Source organism: Eubalaena glacialis, chromosome 5 (assembly GCF_028564815.1).
Source record: "Eubalaena glacialis isolate mEubGla1 chromosome 5, mEubGla1.1.hap2.+ XY, whole genome shotgun sequence".
In the NCBI taxonomy this organism is placed as follows: domain Eukaryota; kingdom Metazoa; phylum Chordata; class Mammalia; order Artiodactyla; family Balaenidae; genus Eubalaena; species Eubalaena glacialis.
In genome coordinates this window covers 54296613-54309188 of record NC_083720.1, presented here as the reverse complement: position 1 = coordinate 54309188, position 12576 = coordinate 54296613, and positions in this window count along the sequence as shown.

Genomic DNA, 12576 nt, shown 5'->3' with positions numbered 1-12576 from the left:
ATGAGACTAGATATCAATTACAGGAAAAGATCTGTAAAAAATACAAACACATGGAGGCTACACAATACACTACTTAATAACGAAGTGATCACTGAAGAAATCAAAGGGGAAATCAAAAAATACCTAGAAACAAATGACAATGGAGACACGACGACCCAAAACCTATGGGATGCAGCAAAAGCAGTTCTAAGAGGGAAGTTTATAGCAATACAAGCCTACATCAAGAAACAGGAAACATCTCGAATAAACAACCTAACCTTGCACCTAAAGCAATTAGAGAAAGAAGAACAAAAAAACCCCAAAGCTAGCAGAAGGAAAGAAATCATAAAGATCAGATCAGAAATAAATGAAAAAGAAATGAAGGAAACAATAGCAAAAATCAATGAAACTAAAAGCTGGTTCTTTGAGAAGATAAACAAAATTGATAAACCATTAGCCAGACTCATCAAGAGAAAAAAGGAGAAGACTCAAATTAATAGAATTAGAAATGAAAAAGGAGAAGTAACCACTGACACTGCAGAAATACAAACGATCATAAGAGATTACTACAAGCAACTCTATGCTAATAAAATGGACAACCTGGAAGAAATGGACAGATTCTTAGAAATGCACAACCTGCCGAGACTGAACCAGGAAGAAATAGAAAATATGAACAGACCAATCACAAGCACTGAAATTGAAACTGTGATTAAAAATCTTCCAACACACAAAAGCCCAGGACCAGATGGCTTCACAGGCGAATTCTATCAAACATTTAGAGAAGAGCTAACACCTATCCTTCTCAAACTCTTCCAAAATATTGCAGAGGGAGGAACACTCCCCAACTCATTCTACGAGGCCACCATCACCCTGATACCAAAACCAGGCAAAGATGTCACAAAGAAAGAAAACTACAGGCCAATATCACTGATGAACATAGATGCAAAAATCCTCAACAAAATACTAGCAAACAGAATCCAACAGCACATTAAAAGGATCATACACCATGATCAAGTGGGGTTTATTCCAGGAATGCAAGGATTCTTCAATATACGCAAATCAATCAACGTGATACATCATATTAACAAATTGAAGGAGAAAAACCATATGATCATCTCAATAGATGCAGAGAAAGCTTTCGACAAAATTCAACACCCATTTATGATAAAAGTCCTGCAGAAAGTAGGCATAGAGGGAACTTTCCTCAACATAATAAAGGCCGTATATGACAAACCCACAGCCAACATTGTCCTCAATGGTGAAAAACTGAAACCATTTCCACTAAGATCAGGAACAAGACAAGGTTGCCCACTCTCACCACTATTATTCAACATAGTTTTGGAAGTGTTAGCCACAGCAATCAGAGAAGAAAAAGAAATAAAAGGAATCCAAATTGGAAAAGAAGAAGTAAAGCTGTCACTGTTTGCAGATGACATGATACTATACATAGAGAATCCAAAAGATGCTACCAGAAAACTACTAGAGCTAATCAATGAATTTGGTAAAGTAGCAGGATACAAAATTAATGCACAGAAATCTCTTGCATTCCTGTATACTAATGATGAAAAATCTGAAAGTGAAATTAAGAAAACACTCCCGTTTACCATTGCAACAAAAAGAATAAAATACCTAGGAATAAACCTACCTAAGGAGACAAAAGACCTGTATGCAGAAAATTATAGGACACTGATGAAAGAAATCAAAGATGATACAAATAGATGGAGAGATATACCATGTTCTTGGATTGGAAGAATCAACATTGTGAAAATGACTCTGCTACCCAAAGCAATCTACAGATTCAATGCAATCCCTATCAAACTACCACTGGCATTTTTCACAGAACTAGAACAAAAAATTTCACAATTTGTATGGAAACACAAAAGACCCCGAATAGCCAAAGCAATCCTGAGAACGAAAAATGGAGCTGGAGGAATCAGGCTCCCTGACTTCAGACTATATTACAAAGCTACAGTAATCAAGACAGTTTGGTACTGGCACAAAAACAGAAATATAGATCAATGGAACAGGATAGAAAGCCCAGAGATAAGCCCATGCACATATGGTCACCTTATCTTTGATAAAGGAGGCAAGCATATACAGTGGAGAAAAGACAGCCTCTTCAATAAGTGGTGCTGGGAAAATTGGACAGGTACATGTAAAAGTATGAAATTAGAACACTCCCTAACACCATACACAAAAATAAACTCAAAATGGATTAAAGACCTAAGTGTAAGGCCAGACACTATCAAACTCTTAGAGGAAAACATAGGCAGAACACTGTATGACATAAGTCACAGCAAGATCCTTTTTGACCCAGGTCCTAGAGAAATGGAAATAAAAACACAAATAAACAAATGGGACCTAATGAAACTTAAAAGCTTTTGCACAGCAAAGGAAACCATAAACAAGACCAAAAGACAACCCTCAGAATGGGAGAAAATATTTGCAAATGAAGCAACGGACAAAGGATTAATCTCCAAGATTTACAAGCAGCTCATGCAGCTCAATAACAAAAAAACAAACAACCCAATCCAAAAATGGGCAGAAGACCTAAATAGACATTTCTCCAAAGAAGATATACAGATTGCCAACAGACACATGAAAGAATGCTCAACATCATTAATCATTAGAGAAATGCAAATCAAAACTACAATGAGGTATCATCTCACACTGGTCAGAATGGCCATCATCAAAAAATCTAGAAACAATAAATGCTGGAGAGGGTGTGGAGAAAAGGGAACACTCTTGCACTGTTGGTGGGAATGTAAATTGATACAGCCACTATGGAGAACAGTATGGAGGTTCCTTAAAAAACTAAAAATAGAACTACCTTACGACCCAGCAATCCCACTACTGGGCATATACCCTGAGAAAACCATAATTCAGAAAGAGTCATGTACCAAAATATTCATTGCAGCTCTGTTTACAATAGCCAGGACATGGAAGCAACCTAGGTGTCCATCATCGGATGAATGGATAAAGAAGATGTGGCACATATATACAATGGAATATTACTCAGCCATAAAAAGAAATGAAATGGAGGTGTTTGTAATGAGGTGGATGGAGTTAGAGTCTGTCATACAGAGTGAAGTAAGTCAGAAAGAGAAAAACAAATACAGTATGCTAACACATATATATGGAATCTAAGGGAAAAAAAAAAAAGAGGTCATGAAGAACCTAGTGGCAAGATGGGAATAAAGACACAGACCTACTAGAGAATGGACTTGAGGATATGGGGAGGGGGAGGGGTGAGATGTGACAGGGTGAGAGAGTGTCATGGACATATATACACTACCAAATGTAAAACAGATAACTAGTGGGAAGCAGCCGCATAGCACAGGGAGATCAGCTCGGTGCTTTGTGACCACCTAGAGGGGTGGGATAGGGAGGGTGGGAGGGAGGGAGATGCAAGAGGGAAGAGATATGGCAACATATGTATATGTGTAACTGATTCACTTTGTTGTAAAGCAGAAGCTAGCACACCATTGTAAAGCAATTATACTTCAATAAAGATGTTTAAAAAAAAAAAAAAAAAAAAAACAACATGCACACTGAGAAAACATTCAAAGTCTAATCATCCAAAGACACTGATGATTTTTTGTTTCAGACACTGATTATTATTTAAGTGTTATTCACATTTAGAATATTCATTAAAAGACATGAGATAGGTCATGAGTCCAGAACATCTAGCAATAGACATTCAAGGGCTTTTCTGTCACTCAAGAATGTGTATATACTTTTGAAGGGAGAATTTTATTCTTTGCAGGTTCTATTTAAGCAAATGAGAATGACTCCAGTGTTAAGCTTTGGTGATGTTGTACATTTAGTTTCTAAAAGCCTTTAAAAAGAATGTGTATGTAATCAACAAGAAATAAAAATCAATCCATTATGCCCTGATTCTATCAGAAAATGGTACTATAAATAGCACCTAATAAAAAGACCAGAACAAAGCCCTCTGGCCAGGAAGCAGTTGAGCTGGGCCCTAAATCATATGAATTCTATTTAGGAGATTAGATTGAAACCAATTTAATCCTTAAACTGAGGAACTAACATTAGACCTTAACAGTGATGACAGGATACGTTGATAAATGGCATCAGAGGTGACCAATAAGCCTAAGAGGAGTGGAAAAGTCTAAGAGTCATTCAATTTGCTGCTTTTCCAAGTAAATTACTAATGGCCACAAGCTGGCTCTACAGGAGCTGGGTTGGGTGTGACTTATGACTGAACCTGGGAGGCTGAACAGAGTAATTAATGGAATGTAGAAAGGATCTAACACTGCCCCCTCCTCTAGACCAACTACCACTGCAAGCCCATGGAATGAGCTGAAATCTAAACTCTAAACTTTTTCAAAGACGCTTTCCCTTTCAAATAGAATTTTGTATGACACAGCATTAAACCTTTACTACAAATAAAAATCATAATAATATCTAACATTTATTGAGCACATAGCATGTGTAGGAATCAAAATTCAACACACCATGAAAAGGAAAGAATTCAAGATTTAGGCAGGTGTCTTGGGTTATAAAAAGCAAAAATGGCAAGGCATGAACAACGAAGACAAGAGTAGTATCTTTTTTTTTTAGGATTAAAGAAAAAAGAGTACTGAAAGCAGTCCTGGATCTGGGAGAGCTCTGAGAAGCAGCTGTTCATCAACAGCAGCTGAATGCAGGGAAGAGCTGGGACACACAGGAAAGCAGGCTGCCTGCTAATAGGTATAATGCCCCGGAATGCTTTGTGTCTGTGTGAAGAAATTTACAACCCAGTGACCACCACCACAAAGCTTATACTTATCTCTTTGCAACTCGTGCCAGCTCTTGGAGTTTTCCATTCCCTAACTCAGATGTCAAGAGAAAGGGGAATAAAGGTCCAATAAAAAGAACTGGAAGACAAACCACTGTATTTAGATATAGATATAACCCTCTGTCTATATAAGTAGTGTCCGTGAGGCACAAAGCTGCTTAATCTTTCTCTCTTTGTATGCTTCCAAATCCCATCTTGTTTTGCATGCAGCGTGCTTTACACAAATGCCAGTCCCCTCCATTTCAGCCCTGATGTCAAGTGACAAAGGGAAATCCTCCCACTTGAACTCTTTCCCTTTCAGCCTTTTTGCTGAAGTCCCCTTCATACAGAGACTGCCTCTAATTCCCGGCTTGAGACCATTTTCTTACATGACACATAGCCTGATGTGGCCAGGCAGTTAAAAAAAAAAAAAGGCAATGCCTAGATTCCCCCCATGATGTAAATTAGAGAGTTGCAGGCCCATCAGGGTCCTCCAGTAAAGCCGCCCACTGAGTGAGGAACTGTTGGATTTCCATCTGTGTCTCATACCATTGGTGGCTATTGTTTAAATAAACATTACTTTGTGTTGCGTTTTTAAAAAATTCAATACATGTTGATGCCTGGTTAAAAGGAAAGAAAATTGCAGTATTAAAAGACTAGTATTTTCAGAGTCTTGTGATGTAAATTGCTAATTTAAAACCCAAAATATTGTTAAAGCGTCTTTATTTAATAGCAGGTGATTGCAAGCTGTAATTTGCAAGCTGTAGATGCAGATGGTAATGTTTTTCCTCCCTTTTCAGCAGTGCAGTACAGTATTTACTGCAGATCTATGCAGGCCCGGAACAGCCAACTGTGAAAGAAAACACTCTGTGACAAGATTAACCACAAAGTTCATAAGACCAAGATGGCTTTTGAGACCTGATCCTGTCTCAGCCAAGGCAAGGTCCTCTCCTCCCAAGCTCAGAGGATGTTTGCTCACCAAAAGAAGTTGAAGGTGATGTCATTGGTCTGCCAGGTTCCCGCTAAGGTTAAAACACATGAGTGAGAGAATGATATTTAATTTAGGCTTCATTTATTTACTCTGGCTGGAGAGAACCCAGGGAAGAGAGGGAATGTAGGGATAGGGTTGCCAGATAAAATGCAGGACACCCGGTGAAATTTGCAGTTCAGATAAACAAGCAATAATTTGTTAGGATTGGTGTATCCCAAGGTACCTGGGACATACTTATACTAATAAATTATTGGTTGTTTATCTGAACTTCAAATTTAACTGGAGTCATCTATTTTTATTTGCTAAATCTTGCAACTCTATATGGGGAGAAAGAGTGAGTAAATAAATAACAATGACATGTCCAGGAAACAGAGATGGGACTTGACATTTACTGAGCACTGTGCTAGGGCCTTGCCTTCTGCTGCCCATGTAATCATGGCAACAATTTATCAGGTAGATATCATTGTTAGCCATGTTGCAAAGAGGCGTAATTGTGGTTCAGAGACCTTTGGTGACTTTCCCCATATAGTTCACAGCAACCCTGGATTTGGTGACCAAGTTCTCTGTGGCTTTGGAGCCTGAGTTCTTTCCATAAAATGATGCTGATGCCTCACCTTTGTTAATTCTCTCCCATGACCCTTAGGGCGTCCGGCAGGAAGTCAGTGCCCTTCTCCAGCTCCTGGTGGCCTCCCAGCTCCTCCAACCCTGCAACAAAACAAACCAACAAACAAGCCCATCTAGCCTCACCAATATCTCCTTTCTCCTATCCCACCCCAGTGACAGCTAAAAGCACTAGTTGCTCTCATTTTTATTTTATTTTCAAGAAGAATAACAGCTCTCTCCCCATGCATGTTATCCAAGTAAACTCCTGATAATTATTATATTCTCTTTGATTTGATTGTAGTCTATTACCAAAAGACCTGGAGAGGCTAGCCTTCTTTGAGCACTTTACCTTACACACTTGTACGGGATTCTGAAGTATTCATAAGACCTGAGCAGGAACAAGAAGTGGGCTGTTGATTGCTGACTCAGTAGCCACACCTCCATTCTTTCCTGTTGCCAGGGTCCTAACCGATGCAGTGTCCATTCCCTTCCTTGTGACTCAGAAGCAAGTCCTGTTTGGACTCCAGGGTTTCTCAGCAGGGGTAATGTTGGCATCTGGGTGAGATGATTCTTCATCCCAAAGGACTGCCCTGAATATCACACACTTCTTGTCCCTGTATCCTGGGTTCTAAGTACTACAGATGGCATTCAGTCACTTTGTAAACCAAGGACAGCCCTGCACATTTCCAGATCCTTCTGCTGGCAGAGGGGCACCTCCACCAGGCAACCTGGTTGTCTCTTCGCCTTAGTAGTCATGGTTTGGTGCCCAGAATCACCCAGTTCTGGCCAGTATAGACATGAGGGGAGGTCTACTGGGAACTTCTGAGAAAGGTTTCCTCACACTATGAAAGAGACCCAAGGAGGGAACAGTTCCTCTTCCACCACTGGGTGTGCTTGTGTCTGTATGTGATGTGTGGAGCTGCCACGGCAATTTTTCACCCATGGGGGCCAAAAGTGAGAATGGAAAAATGGCAGAGTGCAAAAATGGAAAAATCCTGGGCCCATCATGACATCACTCAACCGCAAATTAGCGAACCCTGGAGCTGCCCGACTTCAAGTGTTCTATCCTTGTTTAAGGCTCTTGAATTGGGGCCCTCAAGCCACTGGCAGCTCAGAGCCCCCATCTGCCACGTGATCCAAGGACACTGGACGTCTGAAGGGAGGACAAAGAAAGAACAATGGGAGGGGTGTGCGGTGTGGAGACGACTTTGGCATGATAGTACAATTATAAGGGGGAGAGGGTGGAGTCAGAGAAACGGAAGCCTAACTCTATCACTGAATAACTTTGCGACCTTGGGTGAGGTCAATCATTATCTCAGCCTTAGATTTATGACCTGAAAACTATCAGGATAAGATTTACAAAAATTGTCAGCTCACACCTATGGGCCACCCTGGACCTACAGGAATGCTGTTTTTTACTGGTCCGTGTGCCCGGTAGCTGTGTGGTTCTGCCACGTGTGCCACCACGTCCCACTCTTACAGCCAGGCCTCTTCACTCATCTCACCTGTGCATCTCCTGGGCCATTGGGTTCAGGGCCCCCAGGTAAACCCACTCTCTCCCATCCTAGGAGATGTTGATACTGTGTTATATGGCTCTGATACGAATGTCATTGGGGTCAAGAATCAGCCTCAGGATCTCTGCTGTTTCTACAAGTCTTTTTGTCTACACCAAATGAATTTCACGCTGATTAAAATACCAAAACCCAATTCCGAGACATCCACAGTTAAAAATTACCAATTTTTACTTTCAGGGAGCACCTAGTATATCTTTTAAGTACAGAATGCATAAACGCTAACCTTGCACATTGCATCACATTCCGTTCAACTTCTTATTAATGTTTATTTGCAGAAAAATAAAAATTACTTCCCCTCATCTACTTAGGGTTATTGTATAAACCACTTAAATACAGGGTTCTCTAGTGCCATCTAGGGGATTTTAGACCAAAAAAAAAGAAATTGTCTGCTCAGCTGAAAGAGTAAAACAAGAACTGAAAAATCAGCTATGACTCGCAATGTAATTTCTTATACACCCCTGATAATGTTTGGGTAATCTTTTATTTTACAGTTTGGATAGCTGAGCAAGGTCACACATGGTGCTGCATCTGGGGAATGCATAAATGAGTAAAATGTATGACATTGCACCATGCTTTGTGGCCTAATATTTCGCAAACATAACCTTGAGAGAAAAAGTTTCCCTATTTAAATCAATGCCTCTTTCTAAAACCAAATCGAGCAGGATTTGTTAGTATTTTTTTTAATGTGTTTTCTAGATTCCTGGTTCCTACATACCAATCGTGTGCATGTAAGAATTCCAGCAAGTGCCCTGAAAAGCTAAAGGGAAAAACCAAAAAGTGACACACCTTGCAAGAACTTGCCTCCATCCTCAGGCCTGAGCACAATGACAAGTAGATAGAGGTCACTGCTAAGCATCCGTTTTACTGAACTGAGCTCAGTAGCTTCTAAATGGTGCTGATGGACAATGTGTGGTGCATCACTTTCTAACATACTCTGGGTGACCCGATTGCAACAGTCTGGGTTGACCTAAATAGCACATTTCTGGGGAGTTTTACTTGTGTTATGACCCTGGGTGAGGCGCTTTTCCCACAGGTTCCTGCATTTAATCCTTCCCCCCAAACCTCTGATTCCTATAAATACCTAATTCCTATTTTACACATAAGAAAACTGAGGCAAAGAGAGTGGAACGGCCTCTTCAAAGTAACACAATAAGAAATGGATAAGCAGGGTTTCAAATCCACATTACGCTCCAGCCTCAAGCAGTGTGCTTCCTCCAATAAGTGGAATTTCAAAGACAGCATTTAAATATGACTACCAAATATCTTACAAACTATTTCAACCAAAGGGAAAATGCACATTAGGCTGAACCACATGAAATTCCTGCTGTTCAACCATTTTTGACCTACGAAAGAGCACTTACATGTGGTTCAACACACGGGAAGGCACATTCAAAGAAGCCTGGGAAGAAAAGAAATACATGTCTAAGGGCGTGCGGTGCCCTGGGCTCTGCTGTATGAGCACCACACCCACCCCGACCCCGCGCATCCTTTACAAACAGCAGCAATCCCCACTTACAGGGTGGCCTTCCTGGAGAAGCCTGGGAAGGGAAGAGATTCTGTGTCAAGGTCAGAGTGGGGCACACGAAGAGCCTGACCACCTGGGCAAAGGGGCAACGTCTGGCCTGGAGTCCCAGCACCCACGTGTGAAATGACCCGCACGCCAGGCCTTAGTCCACACCTGCGGGGAGCCCGGCAGGGCACCAGCGCTGGTGTCCAAGGTGAGGACACTGGCCTTCCCTCCCTGCTCCCTAAGGCGACAAGTCGAAGTTCTAACAACAATTCCATCTGGTAAGAGTAGTCCTTGTTAACAGGTCCCAAGTTCCTGTCACTTTGCTGGATTTTCTGGCCCGAGGTTGTTTCTGCTCTCAGTCCTCTTCCTCCCTCCTCCAGACCATTGCGCTGTGCTTCCTCCCGACCACCTCCCACCTGAACCTGGCGAGCTCCTCCTTAGCCTTTAGATCTCACCTTCCAAGTTTCTTTTTCTAGGGAGGCTTCCCCTAGCCTCCAAGACTAGATCCATGTCCTTTTATGTGATCCTTTAAGGCTGGTAAGAGGAAGAAGTAGCTTTTGTTATGTACCATTTGCCATAATTTTTTCAGATATCTTAGCTACTGCAGACATCAATTCATTAAACTGGATTACCTCCAAAGATGCAATTTCCTCGTATATACCTATGTGCCTGTCAAGGCGAAAGTTCCTAAATATCACCTCCAAAATGTGTTGGTCTTATTCATCCCACAAGTATTCTGTGACAGTAGGCAGTGGCAACACAATTCTAACACCATTTGTTCAGGGCCGCTTTGTTCATGCCTGGCTTGATTAAATGTTCTTTCTCAGTTGGTTCATTTGGCTGGACTAAGTCTCCATGCCAGAGTAAATGCATGAGGTTGATGGGGTGATGAATAGGTGATGAGTGGGTAGATATTTTAGCATGTATCTAATAATGAGCCACAGCACCTTATCATTTTACAAAAATGAAAAGCATTGGGTGTTTAACAATGGCTCTGAAGCAACTCTGATGTAACTTCAATGGGCCTTGCCAAGGCCATATACCTGAAAGTAAAGATGATCAAGGCTTATTGGTTCTCATTCCAATAAAGCTAATGACTTCTGCTTAATATGCAGTCAAAGGCTAGTTGGTTTTAAGCAAAGATTTTATAACTTATACTTTGTTTCAAAATATTTTCTCTCTAGTCTTACCTTTCTAATGTAGGAGGGGCAAATGTAATTAATATATGAGTATATATAACCTCCTTCCTTTGCTCAACCCATCCTCATCTACTCATTAAGGAAATATTTTGCAGATTTGTCAAAGGAAAGGGGGATAGGGACAGAAACTGGGGCCCACAGAAATGGGTGTGGAGAAGCATTTCATGGAAAGCTAAAATACAGGAAAGAAAACAAAAATTGACGCATGGACGGATGCTGTAGCAAATACGTAGGAGAATGAGAGGCGTGTGGGGAAAGAATTTAAGAAATACTGTCATGGATGATAAAGTGGAGCTCCTTTGACATTATTGAACACAATCAATAAAATTATAATTATTTTATTTCAGAATTCTGGACTGTAGCCATTTAACTGTGACCCTGCAGTGAGACTGGGCTATGTGGAGCCCTAGGATTTATTCAGATTACACTAACATGTTGTGCAATATGAAAGACTAGTAACATAAGTTGTTTTGTATAGAATTAGCTTGCTCTATTTACTCTAGGGCCCTGGGATTCATTGCATTATTTGGTCCATGATTTTTATTGCCAGCTCTACACAGCATTCTGACAACCTGTGTCTCTACTGCTCAAATATACCCATTGCCTCAAATACTCCTCACCTGAAAAATCTCTTCACAGTATCAATTCTGAGTTCCTCTGAAAAAGAGGAGGGTTGTAGGCCCCAGATGGACAAAAAGTGAAATAAAACTTGAGATTAGACTTTTAGTGGGAATCTACCCAACAGAAGTTTCTCACCATATAACAGGACCTCAACAAGTCTGCAAACCACCAAGAAGCTCACTAAACCTCAAATCCCAGAGTTCCTTCCTCAAAGATGATGAAATCCAGACATTCAGTAGTTGAATGCCCAGTGGTTTTCTTCTCAGCCTTATTAACAAAGAGAACACTAAGAAAGTTCTCTTTGTTGACTTCTTTTTTGGTGTGTTTTTTTTTGCTTGTTTGTTTTCTGTTGACATGGCCTGAAAGAAAGGCACTGAAGATAGTTTGAAGACTTCATTTTAATTCTTCACAACACCTTATATCACCTTATACCACTTGACTATCACAAACTATGTTACTGTTTTTGGACTTCACTAAGCCTCAGTTTTACCAGTCTACAAAATGAGATGTTGCAGCTTTCCTTTTTCCAATATGGTTTTTTATGACCTATTGGATGGTTTGAGAGGTACATTAACTACTCCTGATCAGGAAAGACTTATTACACTTTAGGTATTTAGTTTAATTTATGGTATTATGTTATACACTTTTGATATAATATGTTCAGTAGTGACATCTGAAATATGTTGACAAGTACACTGGCACTGGAATTAAAAAACCTAAGAAGTTGGCTCAATTTCTAGATTGTCTACCACTATTTATTTCTGACTCTGTGAGCTTAAATAGGTAACATTACTTCTTTGCGCTTCATTACTTCATCAATAAACTGACTGTAAGAAAATTAAGTTAATAAATATAGGAAATGACTAACATAAACATATTAAAACCTTAATGGTTTAATACAACTGAAGGTTATTTCTTATTCATCGTGTTCAGTATGGGTGTTTAGTGTAGCCTTCCACACAGTGATTCAGGTATCCAGGCTCCTTCCATGTTGTAGATTTGTCATCCTCTTTACTATCTGTAAAGGGACAGATAGCAAATATTTTAAGCATTACAGGCCATATGTTACAACTACTCAACTCTGCCACTGTAGTACTGATATAAAAGCAGCCATTGCCAATATATAAATAAAGCAATGTGGTTGAGTCTCAATAAAACTTTATATATATAAACAGGCGGCAGACCAGGTTTGACCGACTGGCCATGGTTTTCAGACCCCTACACCAGAATACTGAATTCCTCTTCTGGATTCCTTATAACCAACTAGTTAGTGGGGGAAAATCAAAGTATGGGGAATGGCCAGGAGTTTTTAATGGGCC